General features: G+C 32.2%; 1 pseudogene; it reads right to left on the reverse strand.

Annotated features, from left to right (window-relative positions):
* Positions 1-284: 284 nt before the first annotated feature.
* On the reverse strand, positions 285-6,263 carry LOC105124419 (DNA replication licensing factor MCM6-like; annotated as a pseudogene).
* Between the last annotated feature and the right edge of the window lie 1,686 nt (positions 6,264-7,949).

The following is a 7,949-nucleotide window of genomic DNA, read 5'->3' on the forward strand; positions in this document are numbered from 1 at the left end:
AGTATTACATTGTGACTTATTTGAATGTTTGATATAGAATTAATTTTATTAATTCAGGTTCATTTGAACTATTTCGATTTTAATTTTTTATAGAATTCAGATTTTATTTGCAAAGATATATACAAACACACACTCAGAGAGAAACGAAGAGATTTTTTTTTTTTTCATAGATATATCATGTCCCAGGTTTAAGCCTGGGCGAGGGTGCAGCCGTCTGACACGTTCAATTTACCAGTTTGCAACTTGCAAAGCTGAAAACTAAGAAAATAAATAAAACAAAAAAAGAACAAACAGTCACTTTGCATCATATTTTACTCTAGATTGGTTTGGGGCCAACAAAAATTCATAACTTATAAAGACAACGATAATCCAGCACACCAGGAACCAGACTCTGCGTTATGAGAAAATCTTTTCAACGCATCAGTAAGGTGGATTGAACTCACATTATCACCTTGTCGACTCATTTACATCACAGCATAATGACAGGCAAGCTGCCACCCGACACCGACTCTCTCTCTCTCTCTGTCTTCCCTGACAGGCAGACACTTATTTCATAATCTTAATCTGTGATGGCCCCAAGCAGAAAATGACGTGGGGGAACCTGTACATTCTTGATCAAAGCAAGACAGAGGGAAGTGAGGGTAGGTGGCGTTATTTTAAAGTGCAAGACAGCAACGACGAAAATCGTGAGCCTAGAAGTACCAAAACAATTATCGTTGTAGCTTCCAAGCCAGGACGATAGATTGCACTGCACATTCTCAGAAGGATAGGGATTTGAAAATGATAGATTTGTGAAAATAACTGCAGTCACTGATTTCCTATCAGCCATATCCCTTTGCAACATGTTCGTTTTATAGACAGGAAGCTTTGTGATGTATTATGTTTTTTAAAATAAATTTTTATATGAAAAATATATTTAAAAAATTAATTTTTTTAATTTTTGATATCAAAACTGCAAAAAAAAAAAAAAAGAATAATTTAATATTTTTAAAAAACCAAATTAAAAAAAAATAACATGCAAAAGCTTAAACACCAACAAAATCTCATAAAAATAAAGTTAAAAGATGGATTGAAAGGTAAAGAATGTTAAATTTGGGTAGCTAGGAATACTCGCATAACAAGTGTTTTAGTGGGTTTAGAAGAACCTCCAATATTTAAATTAATACATTATTTAAGTTTGTACAATAGGAAGGAAAGGAGCCTTGGAATACTATTTTGTTTATGTTACGAAGCTTAAAGAAAATTCAGGCCTCTTGTAAAAGAGATGGAGACTAGTTGCCTCGCAGTTCAAAACTACTTATAAAAGTTGTTTTTTTTTTTAAGTTGTGTTTAGCAGTGTGGTAATTTTTGTAATTGTATTTTAAAAGAATTAGATTTAATATAAGTACTTTAATGAAAAAATAAAGGCTAGTGTCACCATTAGTACATAAAGAAATTCCATAACAGAATAATAATTAATTATAGCAATATAAAATCTTAGGCAAATATTAATCATGAAATATCACTCTAGATATATTTCATGTAATATTCAGGTCCTTTTATTTTTTATTTTTTTTCCCTAAATGGTTATGAGTTAATATATAAACAGATTCATCGATGTCAAGCAGGACAACGAAGCAGGCAATAAAACTGACTAATACACACTTAGAATCAAACTCTGCGGTATAACATTTGTCATGTCCAATAGTCCCAGCAAATATACTACTCAGATAGAATAATTAAAAATATTGGCAAGACTCAGGTAATGCTGTAGTTTTACCTCTATAATCGCTTTGATTTTTGAAGCTTCATTCTTTGCTTCCTCCACAGAACTATAGCTATTTTTCTGATTCTTTGCTCTTCATACCATCTTATCAACTCTCCATGTCCCTGAAAATGATGGCAGAACATGCTTCAAAGACAGTATATATGGTGATGAAGGCAAAGGGCCTCCTGGTTCATTTCTATTGCAAGGATAGCTGCTGTACAATATGAAAATAGTGTCCAATTTCCACTGCTATCATTATATAGGTTACTCCCTCAAGCAAAAAAAAAAAAAACTAGATAAAAGCTTTAAGGTGAAAGCCTCAATTGTAACAATAGTAACGGCAAAAATACACGTACTAAAAAACACATCATTTGACATAAATAAAAGGGTTTAATGTAAATAAAAGGGTCCTAGCTGCTTACCATCTCGCATCACAGCTTCTTCATGCTGTCTTAGGCGCATGACCAGTGCATCATTTCTGTCATCACCACCATCACCATCATCATGATTTGCTTCTTGAGTCTCAGATAAATCAATCTCACTTGACCCCACACTACAAGCACAACAAAAGGCACACGTTATAAATATGAAAAGCTAGCAGATCAAGAAAGATGTTCACCTCATTTCCAAAAATTTCTTGCCTGATTATGGATGTTTTCAGTAATTTCACTGCTAAGCAAACATGCCTTGGTTGTACCTGTAAAAAAAGTTATTTGTCTCAAGTCTATGTTGAAAATGCAATTGTGCATAGCAATCTTAAGATTCAAATGGAATATTAGAAAACCTGGGTTTCCTAAGACCTCGTGCAATGGCCTCATACAATCTGATTAATGCCTCCAGCTGTCTAACAGTCCTCCAATAAGCAACTCTACTCCCCAGAGTTGTATCACCTCTGCGGAGAGCAACACAAGAGTCCACCAACGGTTTTCTTGCTTCAAAATTAAGATGCATTAAGGGTCAGATAGAGTGTGGCTAGGTACAGTAAAAGAATTCTCAAATTTAAGTCGTTTTTGGTGTGTATGCGCATGCCCGCACGCATGTGTGAATGTATGTATGTAGGTATTTAAGAACAGAAATTCTTTGGTTTCAAGATCTTTGCATATGCAATATAACATTTTATCTGAGCAGTTGAGAATGGAGGAGCAAGAGCTTCTTCACGCTTTTGATGAACTCTTACAATATGGTGCGCAATGTGGTAATCAGTTTGATTATCGGGATCACCAATCATCACATATGCCAGATCAAACCTTGAAAGAATTGAAGGAGGGAGAACCACGTTATACTGGAGAGTGCATGGAAGTGATTAGTCCGGGAAAAAGAAGATCAAACTTAATAAAACAATTGCATAAGATATTCAATTTTTAGTTATTCACGTGGCTATAAAATCAAGTGAAAGAATTTCTGACCTTGAGTGGTTTAGATTTATCAAAGTGTCCTCGAGCGGGGTTAACTGCAGCTAGAATTGATGTTCGAGCATTGAGTGTTGCTTGCATCCCAGCTTTTGTGATGCTTATTGTCCGCTGTTCCATGGCTTCATGAATTGCAAACTTGATGTTCATTTAGATTGATACCAGAAATTGTTATGAGAAATGTCAGGTTAGACTTTAATGAAGGAAGATTACCTGATCTCAAATATCCATCTTGTCAAACTCATCAATGCAACAAATGCCACTGTCAGCAAGCATCAATGCACCGGCCTGAGAGGACATCAAGAAATCAGAAAAATAAATGCTCACAGATTAACAGTTGCATTAGAAATGATGAGTGCTCAATATCATGCGTCATTTCAGAACTACAGTAAATGTCATTCTTAGAAGAACAGCAAAGCATAAATCAAACTTTAAGAAATTGTTTAATAACTTCTTAAATCTAGATACGCATAGAGTCAAGTGTAGGTTCTTCCAAAATAGAAAGGTGATTGATCTGTGCTGTCCAGAGGAATATCCATAAACAGTGACAAACTGCTTGGACTAAAACAGATCCACTGATTCTTAGCCAACAAAAGAGTAACAATAAGCGAATGCTACCTCAACACAAAATCCCCCAGTTTCTGGTTCTTTAGCCAGTCACTGTCAATCCAGCAGCAGATGATGATTTTCCAGATGTGTAGACAGATCTGGGAACTATACCTGAAGTATACCTGTAGGAGAAAACATAAATAAACAAATGCATCCTTTGCATAAACTACTTTTAAAAAAAGAAGCAGCTGCAGAAGAGTGAGATTCAGAGTGAAAAAGGCAGCTAACTTGAGGGACTGAGACTTTTGCACTGCTGGGATCACCACCAATACAAACATTGATGTCCTCTCTAAGGTTAATACCTTCATGAGTGAAATTGTAGACATCACCCAAGAGCATAAGCAGGAGTGCGCGTTTGATAACTTGTTTGGAGCAATACTATCTACAAGCTTGTTGAAGAAATCAGGTGTGTTTCTCATTCTTTGAACTTCATCTAGCTTCACTACCTGTCAGGTAAAATGAAGTGAGAAAAGTCCAGTGTATTGGACTCTTAACCACACATAGTACCAGATGAGCGGGGCCAACAAATACCATGACCCACTTCAAACTTCAAACAATGTTACATTTATCTAGAATGTCAGTAGCTAATACTATCGTAATAGGGTTATCATAGTATGAACAAATGGTGAAATAAATTATCAGAAGTTGCGACATTTTAAGCATGGATAAATTGCTTCAAAAGCAGAAACAGGATAAGTGACCGTGAATTGCCGGTTATCATCTTTGTCAGCAACCTTTTTACTATTCCTGGTGTAGATATCCCTTCTTCCATCACAAACCTAAACAAATATGCATCTATGAATCACAAATAATTGTAATATACATGCATCACCATTGGCCAAACATCAGGTATCAAGCCAGTTGTAGAGGAACCTGCAATGAATTGGCTATAAATGCAAGGCAATAGGAGAGGTCTCTCACTCCCAGTGTTCGGAGCCCTCTGACACCTTCACCACCAACAGCAGAGTTTTTACGCTGAGAAGAATCTCAGCGGCATTATGCTTGCTTTCCAGGGGAGGCCAATGCCAATATATGGTACAACCACAGTGCCTGTGAAAATGACCCTGGACGAAATCAAAGTTGAAAGCAGAACTACATGTCACGTTAACATTTACCTCAAAGAGGAGAGAAACACAAGTGGTAATCCAAATAGCTAACTGAAAAGAATATCTTACATATCCCCTGCTCTGGCCTGTTTAACAATATCATGGCAAAGAATAACATCCAAAGAACAGGAAAGGGAACCAGCAGGATGTCATCCAAAGAATAACATCCTGCATTCTAACCCTCTGCTGTCGGCAAATTTGCTCTCTCGCCGAAGCAATGCCATCTCATTTTATTGGTAAATGTCGCATTGGTACAGATTGGTGGCTAAAAAATTCGCAATCACAGCAGCAGATTTAAAAATTGGCATCAAACAAAATATAAACCTGAAAACTGAAGTTGCAATAGAACACTGATGCACAAACTGATCTCAGTATATTTGAATTGCTGTTCAACATTCTTGACAACGCCACCACATTCCAAACACCTAAAAGTTCCTTGTAAAAGCTCCGCCCTTACCTCACTTGTGCAAGTCACCACTCCGTTACTGACACCAGTTTCCCAATTTCTGCTGTTGTTAGCTCTCTTAATCTGTAAACATGGTAGCAAACTATACAATTGAGACACTAGTATCAATTTCCAATCCTCCTTTTCATCAACTGAGGCAGTAATTGGTAATTTTGCGTGCTTCAATCTACAGAGAATCAACTATTTCAGTAAGGATTTCGATCAATTTCCTAAAACCCATCAACAAAATCATCAAAATTTAAGGAAATTATACTTCAAAAACAAAGCCAGAAATACCAATGAAGGAAATAAAGAGAAGAAGTACATCATTGAAAGAGGCGTATTAAAGAAAGCAACATTGATGACCTTGTTAGGATTATCATCAGATATAAATGTTGTGCTTAGCTCCATCACAAACCTCTTGCATGCATTCTTCAAATACGGCTCAAACCTAATAGTCACCATCATAATTAAACAAAATGAACAAAATCTTAACAGATTTCTACTAAGAAAGTGATTTTCTTTTGATACCTCAAGTTCGGCAATGGATTTTTGAAGGAAATCACTAAAAAGCATGACACGGGAGAAATCTTTAGACATCGTTGTCGATTCATTGCTTCAGTCTCAGCATTATATACGCTTCTCCTAAATTTAGATTTTGTTCGTCTAATCTAAAACTGCTCCGAACAAACGAAAAGCAGAAACATTTCAACAAGACATTAAAGTAATTCATTTTTTTTCTCTTAAATTAAATATATAAAAAAAAAAAAACCAAAATCGAACCTTTTGAGAAAGTTGAGGAAAATGTTCTCAACAAGGACCGCTTTCTCGTCGACGAGGTAGCCGCCGAACGCATCCATTGCAGTAGTTTTGAAAATGGGTTTCTGTAGTGGAATAAATTTAAGCGGGTTGGTGTTCGATGCCGGAGGACACAGGCAGGGGAAGGGAAATTTGGGAATTAAGCTTATAATTATTTATTTTAAAATTTTAATTTTATTCATTGTTAGAAAATTAAATTTTATAATTATTTTTTAAATTAATGTTTTGGGAAGATATCTAGATCTTATAGATTTATTTTTTGTTTTCGTATCAACATTTAATATTAAATTTATTAAAAATAAATTTTTATAACTTACTTTATTTTTATCTTATCCATTATTTCATGAATTTAATAAATTAGCTTTAGTTTAATTAAGTTGTTTCTTTGGATCATTTATTTAATTTATTTTTTTATTTTATTTTTTAATATTAAATTAATTAGAAATTGAGATTTGTAATATTTTTTTATTTTTTTTCATAACATTATTTTAATCTCGTAACTTAAATAGTGAATTTAACAGATTATTCCATGTTGATTAAAATATTATTTTGTTCTTTTTAATTTTTTCTTATTAATTTTATCATTTGATATTACGTTAATTAGGAATTGACCTTCATGAAATTTTTTTATATGATTTATATAAGCTTAATATGGTTTAATAAATAGGATTACAAATTTAATATGTTAATTTTAATTAATTTAATATATTATCCAACATGTTATTATATCAATATTCAAAAAAAATATAGTTATTTATTTTAAAATTTTAATTTTATTCATGGTTAAAAAATTAAATTTTATAATTATTTTTTTAATTAATGTTTTGGGAAGATATCTAGATATTATAGATTTATTTTTTGTTTTTGGTATCAACATTTAATATTATATTTATTAAAAATAAATTTTTATAATTTACTTTATTTTTATAAATTTATCTCAATCTCATCCATTATTTCATGAATTTAATAGATTAGCTTTGGTTTAATTAAGTTGTTTCTTTGGATCATTTATTTAATTTATTTTTTTTATTTTATTTTTTAATATTGGATTAATTGGAAATTAAAATTTGTAATATTTTTTATTTTTTTTCATAACATTATCCTAATCTCATAATTTGAATAGTAAATTTGACAAATTATTCCATGTTGATTAAAATATTATTTCGTTCTTTTAAATTTTTTTTATTAATTTCATCATTTGATATTACATTAATTAGGAATTGGCCTTCATGAAATTTTTTTATATGATTTATATAAGCTTAATATGGTCTAATGAATAGGGTCACAGATTTAATATGTTAATCTCAATTAATTTAGTATATTGTTATCTCAATATTTAAAAAAATACACCCAACATGTGATTATATCAATATTCAAAAAAAATATCGCTCATTATACATTATATTTCGATTTTATGATTATTTATTTTAATTTAAAAATATATTATCGATGCTTAGATATTTATTTTTACTTTAAAAAACCTAATTCACCTTATATCGCAATAATCGGATAAAAAAACTAAAATATTTGAAGATTCTACACGTCATCTAATGTAACTTCTATATGAGTTCGATGTGCATATCACTATTCATGATCCTTTTTCTGTTTTTTCTACGTCAAAGAAATTTTGGTATTCTTAAATCTTGGGCATTATTGTTTTTTTAACTACAATGAGGTCATTCCAAGTTAGTTGATATGGCTTTATTTGTCACTTGGGGTTGCATGTTCTCATAAATCCAATATGTTGGTTAATATTCCAACATTAAATTACAAACTAATTTTACAAAAAATAGTTTTACGTCCATCTTCAAACT

The sequence above is a fragment of the Populus euphratica genome, unplaced genomic scaffold (genome assembly GCF_000495115.2).
Source record: "Populus euphratica unplaced genomic scaffold, PopEup_1.0 scaffold4.1, whole genome shotgun sequence".
Taxonomy (NCBI): Eukaryota; Viridiplantae; Streptophyta; class Magnoliopsida; order Malpighiales; family Salicaceae; genus Populus; species Populus euphratica.